The sequence below is a fragment of the Neoarius graeffei genome, chromosome 17 (genome assembly GCF_027579695.1).
Source record: "Neoarius graeffei isolate fNeoGra1 chromosome 17, fNeoGra1.pri, whole genome shotgun sequence".
NCBI classification, from domain to species: Eukaryota; Metazoa; Chordata; class Actinopteri; order Siluriformes; family Ariidae; genus Neoarius; species Neoarius graeffei.
The window spans coordinates 30,170,522-30,189,741 of record NC_083585.1 but is presented as its reverse complement, the minus strand read 5'-3'; the positions used below and the strand labels follow the sequence as shown (position 1 = coordinate 30,189,741).

The following is a 19,220-nucleotide window of genomic DNA, read 5'->3' as shown; positions in this document are numbered from 1 at the left end:
GGGTTAAGTGTGTATATGTGCAGGGTTGAGTGTGTGTAGGGTTAAGTTGGTGTATGTAGGGTTGTGTGTATATGTGCAGGGTTGAGTGTGTGCGTGTAGGGTTAAGTTGGTGTATGTAGGGTTAAGTGTGTACATGTGCAGGGTTGAGTGTGTGCGTGTAGAGTTAAGTTGGTGTATGTAGGGTTAAGTGTGTATATGTGTAGGGTTGAGTGTGTGTAGGGTTAAGTTGGTGTATGTAGGGTTGTGTGTATATGTGCAGGGTTGAGTGTGTGTGTGTAGGGTTAAGTTGGTGTATGTAGGGTTAAGTGTGTACATGTGCAGGGTTGAGTGTGTGCGTGTATGGTTAAGTTGGTGTATGTAGGGTTAAGTGTGTACATGTGCAGGGTTGAGTGTGTGCGTGTAGGGTTAAGCTGGTGTATGTAGGGTTAAGTGTGTATATGTGCAGGGTTGAGTGTGCACGTGTAGAGTTAAGTTGGTGTATGTAGGGTTAAGTGTGTATATGTGCAGGGTTGAGTGTGTGTAGGGTTAAGTTGGTGTATGTAGGGTTGTGTGTATATGTGCAGGGTTGAGTGTGTGTGTGTAGGGTTAAGTTGGTGTATGTAGGGTTAAGTGTGTATACTGTATGTGCAGGGTTGAGTGTGTGCGTGTAGGGTTAAGTTGGTGTATGTAGGGTTAAGTGTGTATACTGTATGTGCAGGGTTGAGTGTGTGCGTGTAGGGTTAAGTTGGTGTATGTAGGGTTAAGTGTGTATACTGTATGTGCAGGGTCAAGTGTGTGCGTGTATGGTTAAGTTGGTGTATGTAGGGTTAAGTGTGTATACTGTATGTGCAGGGTTGAGTGTGTGTGTGTGTAGGGTTAAGTTTGTGTATGTAGGGTTAAGTGTGTATATGTGCAGGGTTAAGTTGGTGTATGTAGGGTTAAGTGTGTATACTGTATGTGCAGGGTTAAGTGTGTGCGTGTAGGGTTAAGTTGGTGTATGTAGGGTTAAGTGTGTATACTGTATGTGCAGGGTTGAGTGTGTGTATGTAGGGTTAAGTGTGTATACTGTATGTGCAGGGTTGAGTGTGTGTGTGTGTGTAGGGTTGAGTGGGTGTTACCCGCAGCATTAGGGCGGTACCGGTGGCCGGTTTTCCAGGAACCCGCAGAGTGGCGGAGGGGAGAGAAGCGCAGCGTGCTGTGAGTGAGTGAGTGAGTGAGTGAGCGAGCGCCTTTCTGCTGCGCGCTGGAGCGAGATTTCCAAATCGCTCTGCCTTTAGCTTTTCGGCCTGTTAGGGTGTGGCCGGCTTTTCGCTGCATCTTCACTGCGTGCTGCTGCGGTTTAAACGCCCCTTAAACTTGTTCGAGGCGCCTGGAAGCTGCCTGTCGGACGCCATCTTTAGGAGTGCTGGGGGAAGAGCCCGCTGAGCGGCCGGCCGGGACACCGCCATTATCCCGGGCTGGAGTTTCGCTCTCATCCCGGACTACCTGCTTAAAGCACTTCCACAACTTAGCGAGCACAAGGCAGCGCAGTTTGGGAGTCAGCCCAGAGCTCTGCACAAAGTTCTAATAAACCGGCAGTGAGCTGAATAAGCAGCTGTGGTGTTCGAGTGCTGCTCTGCGGACCGGGTCCCGGCTTGGGAGCGAAGAAGCGGCTCCACGCGCTGGCGGACCGCTGCAGCCGCCCAGCCTGGCTGTGGGAAAGGGTGAGGAGCGCTGTGCTAACCACTTAGCCTGCGAGCTAACGGTGCTCAGGCTAGCTAGGAGCTTAGCTCATGTTATTGACAGAAACTGGCTGTACTGTCGCCTCGACGTTAATATCAGCTGCCTTTATCAGTGCGAGCAGACTTTCAGTACAACCCTAACACAGTTATTTCTAGCTTAGACATTGTGATATTTAACACGAGTTTGTAAAGTATTTTAGCTGCTAATATCAGCCTTGAACTAGCTTTCCGCTAAGCTAAGCTAGTGGCAGTGTATTTGTAAACATAAAACATGAGCTCGCAAGGACTTCTCCTTTATGATAGCTGTAAATATTCCTCTGTCATATGTATATTTTTAATATGTCATTGTTGAGGTAAGATTTCTCAGTTTGTACCCTGTGATAACATTTTATAACTCGATGTAAATCACACGTTAGGGTTTTTCAGATCACCACAGACCCCCTCAGGACAGATTTATTTCATGAGCATTATTTAGATGAGTATAGTAATATATATTTTGTTATTTATTGGAGCTGTAGAGGTTTCTGTTCAACTTTTTGACCAACGGGGCATTAATTTATGACTAATAGGACATTAGGTCCAATCTGATTGATTTTTTTTTTTTTTTTTTTTTATTTACAGACTACAGTACTTGTTTTTGAGTCATTCAGATTTGGATTAAACTCAAGTCACCAGTCAGACAGGCTAATAAATAGTTTTAAAAACAGCTCAATGATAAATGTGATGAGATTCGCAACTATAAAATAAAAAATAGCAATCACAGAACACCCATCACACACCCCTGGGGTTCTCCAAACCCTACGCTGAGAGCTCTCGAATACCTCTGCAGTACCGAGGCTTGGCCCTTGGTCTAATGCTCAAATCGGTCTACACACATTCAGCACGTTTTTCCAGCATCAGGCCCGAATATGAATGTCGGGAACGATGAACTGACAATTGTCTGACAATTGTAGAACAGCGACGTGGCATCGGGGACGCTCGATGACACCCTGATGAAAAATCTAACGTGTCAATTTTTTATATTTTCTCGCATAGTTTGACAACTCCTGACCTGTTCCTCGATAGCCGTGACTGACCGTTGCTTAACCGTCCTCCCTCCCCGAAAACACACAAGGACATGAAAGAGAGAAAGAAAGCACAACTTTATTCGTTACACACTTGTGAAATTTCCTCTCTGTATTTAACCCATTTGAAGCAGTGAGCGCACACACACACACACGCACACACACCCCTTTTCCACCAAATCAGTTCCAGGGCTGGTTCGGAGCCGGTGCTGGTTCACAACTCGTTCAACTTGCAAGCCAGCTGAGAACCAGTTTGCTTTTCCATAGCTCACAGTACTAAGGGAAGCCACGTCATTACGTCGCTGTATACGTCAGTTACGTCGCTACGTTTGCATAAATCTTGGCGCGAATATCGAAGCAAAAACAACACAGAAGAAGCAGCAACAACAACAATAATAATAATGGATGACTTCGCGTTTGTACAGCTGCTGCTTCTCGTCGCTTAAAAATGGTGATCTTTCGCGGTCTTGTTATTGTTGTTGGTCTTAACAACTCCGCCCCCCCCCGCTGACGTAAGCGGTTCTTTCCTCTGGCCCAGCAGAGAGTTGGTGCTAGCCTGGAACCGGTTTTTCTGGCCCCAGAGCCAGTTCTTTGTCAGTGGAAACAGAAAACCTGGTTCCAAACTAAGCACTGGCCCCGAACCAGCCCTGGAACTGCTTTGGTGGAAAAGGGGCAACACATACCCAGAGCAGTGGGCAGCCATGCCAACAGCGCCCGGGGAACAGTTGGGAGTTAGGTGCCTCGCTCAAGGGCACCTCAGCCCAAGGCCGTCCCACATTAACCTAACCGCATGTCTTTGGATCATGGGGGAAACCGGAGCACCTGGAGGAAACCCACGTAGACACGGGGAGGACATGCAAACTCCACACAGAAAGGCCCTCGCCAGCTGCTGGGTTCGAACCCGGAACCTTCTTGCTGTGAGGCGACAGTGCTAACCACTACACCATCGTGCCGCCCATGAACGATGATTGGTCAGGGTCAAACTGGTGGTGTTGTCAGTCTCCCGACCAAGACACGGCAAGAATTTACGGCACTACGATTGCCATCACCATTGCGAAAGACAAATATATTGTGTCGTCGGATCCTGGCAAAATGCGTTTACTTGAACTTGTCATAGGTTTATTGATTTAGTTTGTGATTTGAGAATTCAGTGATGTATCTTAGAGCTGAAACACCAAAACGGGCAGCAAGTAAGACTGATCTAGCATGGTCTAATGTCTAGAACAGTTGCTCTTTCTGCTTTTCTTGATGCAAAATGACCAGTGTACCAAGGTGTGGTTTCCATCTCGAGCTGACTGTAAAAGAAGGCATTCACCATGATCTCACACAGTCCTTTTATTATAATCTACTACACTTCTCAGCTGGTCAGTGTTTCCATGCTGCAGGACACACGTGCTTGCTTACTCACTTTCAAATATGTGATCAAACCTTGGTCTTGCTGTTGGGTTAAATAAGGAGGCGTGAACTTGACGGGATGAACTCGATGCACCTCGTGCCTCCGTAAATGTTTTCTTGAAGAAACTAGCCGAGCAATATCTTTCCATCCCCCCCCCCAAACAGGAAGTCTGATTTCATTGGAATCTAGATGTTAGATTAGAACCTGTTTAGGGGAAATAAGCATTGCTTGTGGTGTTTTGCAACTTCTGTGTCATTTGTAGACTGGGACACCAAAAAAAAACTAGACACCAAAACTCCACCGCTGTGCGTGTAGCAAGTGAGTTGACGTGATTCTCATCACACTGATTTGTAAAGGAGAAAGGGCGCAGTAGTTATAATCTCATAAGCGTCTGCTTTAGTGGCCTGCTGAATTTGTTTATGGGTTTGTTTCGCAGACGTATGCAAACCGAGGGCGTGTCAAACAGACTGAATGGTGCATCTGTTGATGGGAGACACTGTCCTCTTTCTGTCTTTTTTCCTGATCTCATTGCTGCCACTTAAAGCCAAGCCTCTGTCTTTCTTCCCAGCATCAATCAAAGTTCCCTGCAGTCTCTCCATACAAACATGCAGATTGTATTTGCCATCTTATTATTATTTTTTTTGGTGTGCTGATGTTTTTAAATGCTTAGTGAACATTAGTGTTCAACTTTAGATCACCGATTTTGACTTGTTACCATCATGTGTTGGTGTGTACTTGAGAAGAACACACTAGCAGAACTGATAGTTTCCTAGTGTGTGGGAAGGTGGAGGTTTCAGATCTTTCCAGTGATTTGTTATTCATTGCGGATTTGTTGTTTTAACCTTTATGTGGCTACTGCCTCATGGAGGCGAAGCGAGGCAGTAGCCACTATGTCATCGTGTTGTAAGAATGGGTGCAACAATGGCGCATTAAGCATTACAATCAGCAGAACGGTGAATCGTGATCTCACGTTATCAAAGAATGAGTGGCGAAGCCACTAGGGCTGTAACGATATGCGTATCGAAATCGAAATCGCGATACGCAGAGCCACGATCCGTATCGCGATACAAGAAGGCAGAATCGCGGTACACCCTTTCAAACTTCTCCTCAGCCCAAAAACAGAGGCGCTTCCAAACTTCAATTTATGAATACTTTACTTTTTATTTAAATTACATTTTAAACTTACTTAAATTACTTTTATTTTTTTATATCTATTAGCAAGTCGTTTTTTCGCCGACCTGCGACAATCTTCTGCAAGTGACGCAACGTCCACACTCGCCACTGGCAGAGCATTCATTTCTTTTAAGCGGTCGCCATTCTGGTTGCAACGCGGGGAGCGAATCTGTAAACAAGCAGCTCATTGGCTGGCTAGGTGTGCCACAAGCCAATCACAATCACTTGACTGGAAAGGCATGCAGTGTTGCCAGATTGGGCGGGTTTAGGTGCCTTTTGGCTGGTTTTGAACATATTTTGGGGTGGAAAACGTTAGCAATATCTGGCAACACTGAAGGCATGTCTGCTTGGGCGGAAGCCTTCTGCGGCAGTTACATTTTGACACGCGAGCAATGTTTCACCATAAAAATTCCGTAATTTCCATCTGTTTTCCGCGATCACAGAAAATCATTGGCCCTATGAGAGTGAGACAGTGAGAGAGCCATCCCCCCCCAAAAAAAATCTTAACGGATTTACACGATTTGGAAAAATGACTTTTTCAGAACCAAAAAAAACAGAGCTTCCGGCTCAACAGTATTATTTTGAGAAATAAAATAATCTTTGGATATACATTTGTTCATTTTTGCATACATATTACTCATTCTCTGCAGTGGTCTGAATTATTTGTTATTAAATAGTTAATGTAAGTAACTAAATGTTAATAAGTCAAATTTACTACTTTAAAAAAAACATTTAAAAAAAAATCGTGAGCGTATCAAATCGTGGGTCAAAAATCGCGATTCGAATCGTGAGTTGGGTGTATCGTTACAGCCCTAGAAGCCACTGTCCTCATTTTGTAAGAATGAGTGTAACAATAGCGCAACTTCGTAAACCAATCAGCACTTATCCTGATCAAGTTTGATTACCCGTTCTACTACTTGATAAACTTCAGAACCAGAAATGAAATCAGAGAAACCTCGTTATAACTTCGTAGTATCGGAAGATATTCGGCAGATAAAAAGAGAAACAAAATTCACCTCGTGGTTCGCCAAGGCTACTAATTCGATATCGAGTAAGTGGCAGGGTTTTTTCTAGAAAAATTTAGTATGAGGGCGCTCACCATGGCGAGGGAGCGAAGCGACGGGGGGGGGATGGTGCCGGTTGTCCCCCCCTCTCCGCCATGCGAAGCCTTTGAAAAATTGAGGCTACAATGGGACATTCTGAGGCTATCTGAGAGGGAAATTGTAACAAATTGTCTGTCAACATTGAAAAAGAAGTAATCATCTTCTGCCCCGGACAGTCTTTGGCTTTCTTCCGTTTCGTGCCGCGGGATGACATCTTTAAATGCCCAAGTGTCAACAAAAACAACTCGCAAACTACTTCTGTCAAAAGCTCCCGCGCCGGTGGGTGAAAGGTCATTCAGTCTCGAGAAATCTCGCTCTACAAGTCAGCTGACCTTGTACGTAACCCATGTCAAATCTCGCGAGAGCAGCCGCGACAAGTAAACAAACATGGCGCCTCAGTCTGGAAAACGCCAATTCGGATTGTTTTTGCACCGTCTGGCGGTGTATCTACTATGATTGGAATATTTTTGGAGTAATTATAACGTATTTGATGATCAGACACATTGTCACGTGGTGTTGCTGGGATGTTTTCACGGAGAAACGATCATTTTGAGAAAGATTGCATGTTGTGCTGTAGCATACAAGTGCATGGCCTAAGTGTGACTTGGGGTTCAATCGGCATTTCGGTAAGAGGGCGCACGCCGAGAGTAAGAGGGCGCAGCACCCCTGTTCCCCAGTTTAGACGAAAGCCTGAGTGGTGTTTATTTTAAGAAAATTTACCTTTGATTCTCACAGCTTTTGTTCGGTCCTTCTGAAAGGTCAAATGAACGGTTTTGTAATTTTTTATTTTTTTTTTAAAGTTTTTTGGCAGATGTTTTGAAAAGCCGATATCAAACTTCTATTTGCTTTAATTTTTTCTTTTTTTTAAATTTATTTTAGTCTTTACACTTGTGAAACAAAATATGCTCATTAGTACTAAATAATGCGTCTAAGACAATTCATGAACAAGTGCTTTCTTACTATTTTGAAAATAGATATAATTCACAACGCTGTATTTTGAACAAAACACAGTAAACAAAATTGGTAACCAAAATACTACGAGCCCTGCTGCTGCTCACAGCTTGGCGATGCTTGTAAGAGACGAGGTTAGTAAAATTGATAACGTGTATATATGTTCTATTTACTGTATGGACATGGTATCATAAAACAATTTTACTTATAAGCAGTAGCCACAGGTACCCATAAGGGCCCTTTTTTTTTTTTTTTTGGTAATATCAGAAGAATTGCAGTACATTTTGTCCATCACCCTTTTATTCACAGTAATTTCACTTCCACCAAACCTAATATACCAGACCCGAAAGCTGTCTGCTCACAAATGTACAAATCCATATGTTGCTATTGATTCTCGATGAGCAAATTCACTCCATATGACGTTATCCTGAATGTAATATTATTGTACCGGAGTGAATGAATGCAGTCAGTAGGGCTCGTATTGGCACAGACGCCCTGATTCAATTCAATTCTGATCCACAAGCTAATGGTTTGGCTTATTCCCATGCGATTTGATTCTGATTTTCTATCAATTCAATAGAAATGAGATGAAAAATGATTCTATCCACATTCACTGGATATGAGCAATCATGTGCTCTGATTGGCTACTCTACACCTAGGCTATCAGCTTCTATAGATAGTTTTCACTGACGTCACGGCATCCCGGGGAACGCCCCCCAGCCGCCATCTCGGGGGGCAAACAAAACGGACCATCGCCACTACCGGCTACGTTATCTCGGATGAATTTATTAAGTTATATAGTCAGTTTTCTAAAATAAAGAACAATGTCGGCAAAATCAAGCAAACGGAAATATATAGATACATTGGACAACATCTCACGACAACGGTATGCAGCCAAACTGGCCTTGATTGGGGGAATTGACCCCTACGAAGTGGACAAAGAAGCATTTTCCAGTGACTATGCAGGGCTGCCATCCATATCGTACCCTGATATTGTGAACTATTTTTCGTGAATACTAAAAGCGCCTACACACTTGACGACCTCAAAGCATACAAGTCGCTGGAGTCATACAATTATTTTGTCTGTGGCTGGGTCCGCGAAGTCCGCCATATAAAAACCAGTGAGAGTCGTGTCCTAATTACAGCCAAGGTATGTAAACATTGGAGTTTTAGAGCTCTCAACACTGCATATAAATGTGTGTATAATATCGAGTTGATTTAAGACAAATTTTACATCCATTAGTGGTATTACAGTACCATGTCAGTATAAACTTTTGTAATATAATTAACTGGTATGTAGGCTTGTTACATTTTGTGTTTGATATGACAGTTTATAGGCCAGTAATAATCATATGTTTGCAGCCTTGTACCAAATGTTTTTATAAATTTAAATTTATATCATAATACATGAATATGTATATATCAAATATTCTACATAATTATAATCTAAATATAAGCCCCTAATTTTTTGGTGTGAAAATGTGAATGACAGCTTACACATTGTATTTTTCACATTTTGCAGGTAAAACAAACTTAAACACAACTGATTGTTTGTTTATTTAAACAACTTACCACTTATAAAATGATCGGAGCAGACTCTGCTGTGTTTGGAAGGCTGAAAATCCTTGCGGCTGATTCTCGCAAGCCATAGATTCCTCCTTTGTATGCTGAGTTTCTTTGTCTGCTCGCCTTCGTGCTCCCGTACAGTGGGAATTCCATAAAAGCTCCGCTTGACTTCATCATTTGACCTATTACGACAGCCGTGAATACAACAGGTGTGCACCATTGCTAGCTTTAAATAGTAGTAATGTAACTATAAATGTAAATAATATATAAATGAATGTAATTCGCGCGTTACAATGTGTGCTCAGTGACCCGTACAGTAAAGGCCTCTGCATGCTCTTGCGAAAAGGCTTTCGCAGATAGCTTGTCGCAGACAGTTGTAATTTATCGTTGAGCGGGGAGTAATAGGCGTGCGCGATGTTATTCACCGCCACAACGCAAGGGGGCACGAAGTCGCGAAATCGCTAGGAGTAGTTGGTAGGTGTGGTTAGTGGAGTGTTTATCCTCCGATTACTTATAATGACTAGAACTGGAGTCGTATAGATGTACGTACTTCCTCACTTCCTCGATCAACCGCTCTTCGTGCTGCTCCATCTTCGCTCGTGTTTTTCAAAATGGCGGTCGTGAAAACAAAACAAACCGGGAAAGTAGGGAAGCGGAAGTGCGTGTACAGCGGATGTAGAGTGGACCAATCGGAGCCCTCTTGTCTGCGACGCTGTCTGCGAGGCTTCTGCGGTGGTCACAATTTTTGGGAGGTGCGCGCAGAGCGTCTGCAAAGGTGGGGGGACTACGCAGACACCATCTGCGACACCGTCTGCGAGGACTGCGTTGTCAGCATAAATTGGCCTTAAGCTAGCCCCCCAAGATGGCCGCCACCAGGGAATCCCCGACTCCGTGACGTCATGTGAAAACTATCTATACCCTGAGTAGAGGAAAAACAAAAATGGCGGAGCGTGTCACTGAACCAACCAAGGACAAAATAAACTCGACTCGAAAACAGAACTACAGAAAATATAAGAGAGCAACAAAATATATAGAATAAAACTGTTTGATAGCATCTTTTTTTAAAAATTATTTTTCAAGAATTATTAGCATTTTGCACAAATTGTTACCGTCATTTGACCGATTTGTTTACCTTCTAAGTGGAAATTATTTTGTCAGACATTTTTGTATAAAGTTTTTAGTTTATTGAATTTGCCAAAAAAATGCTCCGTTTCTCAAAATCCAGTGAATGTGGATAACAATTATTCGCTTCGTGCCTCGTTGGCTGTCAGCTCATGTATGGAATAACTGTTAATTACTGTATATAGCAAAAGTTAACCGAGAGGGAGACACCTAAAGGGGAGAGGACAAGAAATTGCCTTTAATACTAGTCGGAGCCCATCTGTTTAATTCTTTGTCTATGTTTAATCATGGCGGAAATGAACCTAGAAAACTGTCCCCCCCCCCCCCCCCCCCCCCCCAAAAAAAAAGCATATTAGCCTAAAAGATTGATCATTAAATTTTATAGCTTGATATCAAGTCGGGCAAACTTTTAAAAATGATTAATCAAAGATATTTTTGCACACCCCTAGCAATCAGGCTGATTCGTTGACAGTGGATATTTGAGGCATCATGTACAACCTTGTTTAACCCCATGTTGTTTTTTTCCTGTTTGCAATTCTTTTGAACATTTTTTTTTTCTCTCTTTTCGCTTTTTCCCCATTTGTACTTGTTAAAGGCACAAACTGGGACATGATTCCTTTCAATGAAATGTCACAGTCCTTCATTTATTCACCAAGCTTGCCTATAAATCGGACCTGAAACTGTTTGGCAAATGAAATGATCAACACAGGTGGAGCAGCTTACAAGGTGACTCACAAGGTTCATACGGTAATCGTCTCGGGGCCTGACCTCGACAACTCGAACACTTGTGGACAGTCGTGCCTTACATATTCGCACCGTTTTTAAACAGATGGTGAAAGTAGCGTTCTCTTGCGAGTGTTTTCCTTCAGCGATGGCTCTTGCAGGGTAGTTTTAAATACCTCAGGTGATTTGGAAGTTACACGCTCTTGAGGTGTTGATCAGGTGTGATGAGGAAGTAGCAGAAGCATGAGACAGAAACGCATGCACGAGGAATTCCAGCCCTCCTGCTTTGTTGTCCTGTCCTGCTGCATTCCATGCGAGTGTGTTGGATGGCATGCCATGGCCTTATTCAGCGTCTTGTCTGCATTAGCCAAACTCTTTTGTCAGAAGTAGAATGCAGTAATGAGAAGCCTTGCGACATATGGGTGCAGTGAGAATTCAGTCTGTCAGTGCTGTGTGTAAGTGTCCTGTTTTGTTGTTGGTACATTAGATTGTAGATCATCTTGTGTATAGCAGAATCATATTGACTCTGTTAATGAGTGTATTTGGTGGCTGAAATGATTAACAGCGCACATATAGATTATGCTCTGCGTCGGTCTGATTCTCTGTTGTGTGTTTGGGTTATTGTGGGCAGCGGTATAGGTCAGTGAGCCACGTGATTGGCTGTCCAGTGTGATTTTGGTGTGTGTGTGTGTGTTGGCATTAGGAGTGGAGCTCAGTGCCAGGGTGTGAGGCAGCTGGTGAGTTGGTGGGAGGCAGGAGCGCAGGCCAGTCTTGTGACCAATGCATCAAATAATTTCTCGGCTCTCAGCATTGTCTCTCTGCAGCTGATCATCTGAGTAGCACTCGGCAGGGCGGGGGTGATACCGAGCCAAGCAAAAGCAACAAACAAAGCACTATTTTAGAATGAGTTAATTCCCCATACAGCTTGACCACACTCGGACCAGTTTGTGCTCAAGCTCATAACGGCATAGCAGCCAAATGGCATGTTTAATGGGACTGATCTAGAATCCATACTCCACATGACACGTCTTCATAGTCAGTGGCGGTTCTAGCTTGTATGGCGCCCTGGGTGAAACCCCCTTCCAGCACAAAAGCAGGGTTTTTTTCTAGAAAAATTTAGTATGAGAGCGCTCACCATGGCGAGGGAGCGAAGCGGGGGGGGAGATGGTGCCGGTTGTCCCCCCCGCCATGCAAAGCCTTTGAAAAATGCTCTAATGGGACATTCTGAGGCTATCTGAGAGGGAAATTGTAACAAATTGTCTGTCAACATTGAAAAAGAAAGAAGTAATCTTCTTCTGCCCCGGACAGTCTTTGGCTTTCTTCCGCTTCGTGCCGCGGGATGACATCTTTAAATGCCCAAGTGTCAACAAAAACAACTCGCGAACTACTTCTGTCAAAAGCTCCCGCGCCGGTGGGTGAAAGGTCATTCAGTCTCGAGAAATCTCGCTCTACAAGTCAGCTGACCTTGTATGTAACCCGTGTCAAATCTCGCGAGAGCAGCCGCGACAAGTAAACAACTAAACAACATGGCGCCTCAGTCTGGAAAACGCCAATTCAGATTGTTTTTGCACCGTCTGGCGGTGTATCTACTATGATTGGAATATTTTTGGAGTAATTATAACGTATTTGATGATCAGACACATTGTCACGTAGTGTTGCTGGGATGTTTTCACGGAGTCGGTAAGGGGGCGCACGCCAAGAGTAAGAGGGCGCAGCGCCCTTGTTCCCCCGTTTAGACGAAAGCCTGCAAAAGTAACAGATAAATAGAAAAACTGTAGTGTGTGTGTGTTTATTAGAATAAATGTGCGAGTTAGGCTTTTGCTGCAGGGTACACATGATGAAACTGTGATGTGTTGTATCCAATTATGTAAGCTGGTTGAAGTCAAGTTTATTTCTATAGCACTTTTAACAATAGAAACTGTCGCAAAGCAGCTTTAGATTTTGAACGACTTTAAATGTGAGCTAATTTTATATCCCTAATCTATCCCCAATGAGCGCGACGGTGGCGAGGAAAAACTCCCTCAGATCACATGAGGAAGAAACCTCAAGAGGAACCAGACTCGAAAGGGAACCCAGCCTCATTTAGGTGATAACAGACATGACTATAACATTTAACAGTTTTAACATGAAGTCAGTTGTGTTAATGTTGGAAACTTGAGTGCAAAACTGTTCATGACAACTGCAGTCCTAAAGTTAGCAAGTCAACTGTAGTCCTCATCCATAAAAGCATTACTGTAAGAGTCCAGAGCGTCCTCCTAGTGTGACTTTCAACTGTCCATACAGGGCCGTCCCCTACAGGAGTGATGTGATGAGACTCCAGCCAGACGTAGGGCATCAGGATGGATTAGGCAGGTCCGAGGAGCAGAAGAGGTCAGCATCTCGATCTCAGGATTGACATGGGGGGGAGCGAGAGAAAACGCAGGTTTTTAGGTATGCCCAGTGTCACCTGATGAGTAGAAACAGTATACGTTTTGCGCTGAGTACAAGCAGGGACTCCGGCATAGCTAAAAGGGGAGAACCGGAAGGTAACACGGGCATGAGGGAGCCCCGGGACATAAAGCAACAGCCACTACACCGTCAACAAACTCGAGTGAGCAAGCGAGTGGGGACTGACAGCATCCATACATCCCAGTTTACCAAAACACTCTGTCTGAGGACCCTCCAGATCTACTCCTTTACCTCATAAACACCATTAAAAAAAGGCTTGACTAAACAGATATGTTTTCAGCCCAGACTTAAACGCTGAGACTGTGTCTGATTCCCGAACGCTACTTGGAAGGCTGTTCTATAACTGTGGGGCTTTGTAAGAAAAGGCTCCGCCCCCTGAAAAGAAAATGGAATATTGTCATGGCATAGCAAGCAACAATAGGCTAACAAATAAATGTGTTGTACTAGCCTATTTCATTCCATGCATAATATCATAAAGAGATGACATGGCTGCATATCTTCTTAAACTTTTGCACGTTTCTCCTCCTCTTTGCTCCTTTTCTTATCCGTTGGCGTTAATTTGCCGCCCCAGCATCACTGCGTTACCCAACACTGTCAACCAAGAGTCAAGACTAAACCAGTTCACCCTGGTGGTGTTCAGACTGGTTTTATATTATTACCTCGCCCGCTACAGAGTAAGCGGGGCGAGGTATCGTTTTCATTTTTTTTGTTTTTTTTGTTAACGATATTGCGGGAAAACAGCTGGATCAATCTTCATGAAACTTTCAGGATAGCTGGGCATTGGTCTCAAATAGACCCTCCAACATTTTGAGGGTCATCTGGTCAAGGTCACCAAAAAAGTCAAAATTGTTTTTGTTGTGGCTGCTGCCTCATACTAGCCTGGCTAACGTGACTTCAAAGCTCTCCGAGCTATTGGTCTGGCCAAGATATTAAGCCCAACCGTTTCCCAGAGCCCGTGGTTGACCCGCCTCCCTGAAATGCCTCAGTTTGCTACTGGTCAAAGCCAGAAAAGGCTGTGACGAAGCTTAAACCAATCACATCACTCTTTCCTCTGACGTATGCGACGCGACGGGGCTAACTGGTAGATTAAACTCTTACCGAAGCCGGTCGGGAGCAAGGCGAAAACGTCCTTCCTTTCAATAAATACCTCCAGGGCTGCTCTTTGCTCCGTTTTCAATGAGAACTTCCCGTTGAATGCTTTCAATACAGCATCTATGCGTAATAGATGCGGAAGCGTGAATGAAGCGCTTCCGGCATAGATTCTGTAAACAATCTATGGCTTCCGGTCGCAGTTCTACTACGTCACTGCCTTGAACACGCCTCTACCCAGGGCCGTTGGAGATGCTCAAAGTTGATTGGGTCCCGATTTTTTTTCGGGAGCTTGGAAGAGCTGTAGATAGCTTGCCTGGCCAGACTACGCTCGCAACAGGCCCTCGTGTTGCGTCACGCTTAGGATGGGCGGGCCCAGGCTAGCCTCATACAGGTGCTAGCCACTACGTCATCATGCTGTAAGAGTGTAACACGCACTGCACATGCACGTGTTCCGATTAAAATGGCCGGTGAGTGTATACAATTTAGTTCACCATTCGAAATAAGTGGACTAGACTAAAGAAATTGCTTTCAGACATGTTTATTTATTACAGAGGGGAAGTGCGTTCCACTGAGCTCTAGCGCCAGGCCATTTCCGGGAGATGAGTTTGGGTCATGGCAACAGCGTGTGTATGTCAGCCTTAGTTCAGAAGTTTCAGTTTTGAAAACTGTAAGAGTAGAATAATATAAAGTACAGACACTTGGTATATTTTATTTCTGTGATTTTTAAATTGTTCATTTTTGCATTACGCTTCATTTTTGTGGTTACTGCCTCAGAGTAAATATATATGCTACATTTACTGTATGGACATGGGATCTGAAAACAATTTTATTTATAAGCAGTCACCACATGGACCCATAGGGTATCCTTTTTTTTTTTTTTTCGTGAAATCTTCCTTCATATTCATCATAAGTGCTACCGGGTGAGGTTTGTTTTGCCTGGCAACACTTGTTCTTAACGATTCTGATTTCACAAACCAGAAAAAGATGCCCCACCATGTCTGTGAAACTATATACTCGCGGTATTATGAATAAATTGTGGTTTATTTGATAACGTTCTGTAGTGTGCACTGTTTAGTAGATTCTCTTCTCCCTGACCTCGGGCTTCCAGTGGGGAGACCTGAGGTCATAGGTCAAACCTATTAACTGTTAGGCTAATTGATCCACACCGTGACATGATATCATTGACATGCAGATGAATGACGGAAAACCCGATCACGCATATCTCAAAATTCTGAATTTATTTTTTTGTGCTGGTGCACTGTGCTATCCCCAGAATGCCACCCTGGGCAGCTGCCTATGTTGCCCATACCTGAATCACATAGCTAGCATTGTTGGTGTTTCCCCACCCACAGTGGATGTCATGTCATGTCATGTAGGATTTGTGTCACTGTCTACCAACATTCAAAGGCAAATCACAGTGGGTGTGGCCTCAAACTGTTTTAATCGAGAAAAAAAATAGTAACACCGCTTAAAGGGGAACTGAAGGCAAATTTTTTAAAATCAAAATTCTATTCCTCGTTTTATTAAATATAGGAATGCGTTTTTGATAGCTATTTTGTCGCTGCTATAGCAAGTTGAGTGTTTGAAATATGCTCTGTAACATATCAGTCCATATGTCAAAGCAATGGCCGTAAACGAGATTCGCTGAGACCTGTGCGAGACCTCGTAGGACGGAAGTAAAACGTACAGCGGAAATCAAAGTGACCGACATCTGCCAGCGTTGTCAAAAGACACGCGCGCCCTCCTTCGAATACTGATGTAATCAAGCCGGAAGTTTTCCGTGTCCGAAATCGCTCCCTACTCACTATAGTGAGGATGCCATTTTGTAGTGCTGTCCGAAACCTTAGTGAGGATTATGTGGGAAGTGCGCTCAGTATAATATGTATTTTATTATTTTGAAAAACCACCAGCCGTCTGATCTGGCACGTTTTAATTGTGCCCCAGTAATGGCGTGAATACCAGCGCGATGGACTCGTCCTTATCCTACCGTCTTTCCAACTCTTCTCTACTCCATGTTGGTTTGAAGTTGTATGGAATAATCTCCATCACTGATGAAGCTGGCAAATCTCGAAATTAATCTAAATTGGAATGATCTGGCCGCTGTGTAAACAGTTTTCATAATGGCGGCACGGACACGTCACGTTTGAAGTCTCGCACAAGTCTCGTGAAGATCGCGCGGATAAGCGACGCCTGCCGTGGACCGAACGGACTACATTCAACACGGCTAAAGGCCGATAAGTGTAATATAATATGCCAATACGAGTCACGATATAAGGTTAATAAAACCGAAAACGTAATTGAATAACACGTTAATTAAGAAATAAAGCAAGTTTAAAAATGACTTCAGTTCTCCTTTAATATATGACTGGAAGTGCAATTTATTTTACAATGGTGGGAAACAGTCGAGCCTTTCAAATACGGCACTCCTACATTGTGCTTTACATAGAAAGCACATAATGGTGTATCTCATAAAAGGGGAAAAGGAAATATAAAGTAATTTTGTTCTAAGCTGTTCCGTTGCGTAAAGAGATGTGCTCAATGAAACGCTGATGCATCATTACAAGCACGAGTTTGGAATATTGACGTGTACGTGACAGATTTTTTAAATATATATATTTTCTCTCCATCGTCTTTTAAAACCAATAGTCCAGATTCTGCTTATCAACAGACGTTTTGTTTGATAGGTACAAGTTACAGAACCTACTCGATTATGGCCGACTGTACAAAATCAGATGTCTACAGCATCTACTGAAATATCAACACTTAATCTAGCCACGTGGTAGCTTTGAGAAATGGGCACAACCTGCATTTCTTGTTATTGTCTATTTAAAAATGGCAAAATAGAAATGTCCACAAGCACCAGTGACCGGTGGTTTTCTCCGTCTACACAGAGGGTCTGCATTGGCTCCTTGAACCCGGGGGAACGCCTTTTCAATGTTGAAGCGTGTGGGTTTAAAATACATACATACATTGTATGTATGTAACCTCCTGAGAACCAACCCATAGACTTGTGTCCTCTGTAGTTGACATTTGTTTTACGTGCACACCCTCTTACTCTTTCAAGCTATTCACTTGAATCCTGGTGTCTTGTAAAGAGTACATCCTGGGCTTTCCAATGATATACAGTATCATGCGACTAGGAGGGTTGCTGGGAAATTCCTAGGAAGGAAATCACAACAAAAGAGAAATTGAGAGACACATTTTTTTGGTTCCCAGGAGGAGATATAAAAACCAAAACATCATATAATATATCGTCTCTGCTGCCCATAATTTGCTGCAAATCGAGTTGTTCCACCATGAAATTGTCTTCGATTCGAGTCTAGCAATACCAGAAGCGATGTCATATTTGTTGATCGATTCTCGTGCTCTGATTGGCTCAGCCAGACCACGTGACCATGCCATTGTGTATGTAGTAATGTTACAAAGCCAAGCAGCATACTACACAGGACAACTGAGAGAGCCAAGCACACACATCTGGAGGGAAATTTCATACAAATTTTGCAAGTATTTTATAGGGAAATGGTGAGGCCCCCCCCCCCCCCCCAAAAAAAAAAGCATTAGCGCACCTTTGGCATGTTGCAGTGGCAGCTTGGCTGCTGCAAATTGCAGCGCCACCTCCCTTCCCCTCCCCCTTCCTTCAAAGCCAGCTACTTCAGGTTTTCTGGAGAACCCTGAGCGCAATTCCATTAGCATAGCATACTGCGATTGACAGTATCCTAATGTAGTGATTATTATGCATGTAACGGTATATTTTGTGAAAATGAATCCCATTGCACATTTTGCAGTGGTTCAAATCCATGAAATAAAATATGAACCATGATTATCATCAGACTGCCTAATCTTAGTTTTTCTTAGCTGTGTGTTGTTTACATTGCAGAGGGCACAGTAACATAAAATAGCAGGAATGCACATGACTTCACCCAAAGCGGAAGTAATGGCCCTTTTCCACTACCCTTTTTCAGCTCACTTCAGCCCGACACGGCTCGCGTTTCGACTACTAAAAAACAGCACGACTCGGCTCGCTTCAGCCCTGCTTAGCCCCTAAAACTCGCACCGTTTTGGAGTGGGGCTGAAGCGAGCCAAAGCGAGCCGAGTGAGGCTGGGGGCGTGAGCAGACACTCCCCTGTGCACTGATTGGTGAGGAGGAGTGTCCTCACATGCCCACACACGCCCCGCGAGCACGCTGGGATCTGTAAACACCGTAAACCCGGAAGAAGAATAATTACGAATTACGAGAATTTCTGAAGCCTTATGCGCCTCGCCTCATCTATACGCTCTTGCCAGTATCTGTTGGCGGTGGTGGTGACAACAAGCCACAGCACCAAGACCAGCAACACTAACGACTCCATGTCCTCCATGTTTATTGTTTAGTATTCGGGTCGTGAGACTACCGCTTAAAAGCTCACTGATGTCACTGTTTGCGCTGCTTAACGACATCACGTGACGTCCACCCACTTTCGCTAACTCCACCCAATGTGTCCACCCACTTCCAGCCAGCACGGTTCAGCGCGGTTGTAGTCGAAATGCAACTCCAACAGCCCCGCTCAGCTCTATTCAGCACGGCACGGCTCAGCCGCGTTTGTAGTGGAAAAGCGGCAAAACACTGCTCTAATGCTGCAGAAAACGCACAAAAAGTAGATCTAAAATGAGAAAGAGCTGTTGGGCAATTGACTATAAAAATGGATGTAAGGAGAAATTGGAGTTCTCCTTTTTACAGACCGCCGAAAAGAGAAGAAAAATTGAGGTAGTAGAAATGTTCATAAGTTTATTATGCAAAGGCCTATTTGTTGTAATTTTTCTCATTTTTAATAAAAGGAATATAAAAGTAGGGTTAGTTGATTTTGAATGTTTTTGTTTGTTTGGGTTTTTTTTGAAAATGTTT

At 43.7% G+C, this 19,220-nt stretch overlaps 1 protein-coding gene across 3 annotated transcripts in view; it reads left to right on the top strand.

Annotated features, from left to right (window-relative positions):
• The first annotated feature begins 1,121 nt into the window (after window positions 1-1,121).
• The window catches only part of taok1a (TAO kinase 1a), a 63,697-nt gene continuing 45,598 nt past the window's right edge, over window positions 1,122-19,220 (top strand). For all 3 annotated transcript variants that reach the window (XR_009656869.1, XR_009656868.1, XM_060943997.1), the window contains exon 1: window positions 1,122-1,682. The gene's annotated coding sequence lies outside the window, so the exon portion shown is untranslated. The remainder of the gene's footprint in view (window positions 1,683-19,220) is intronic.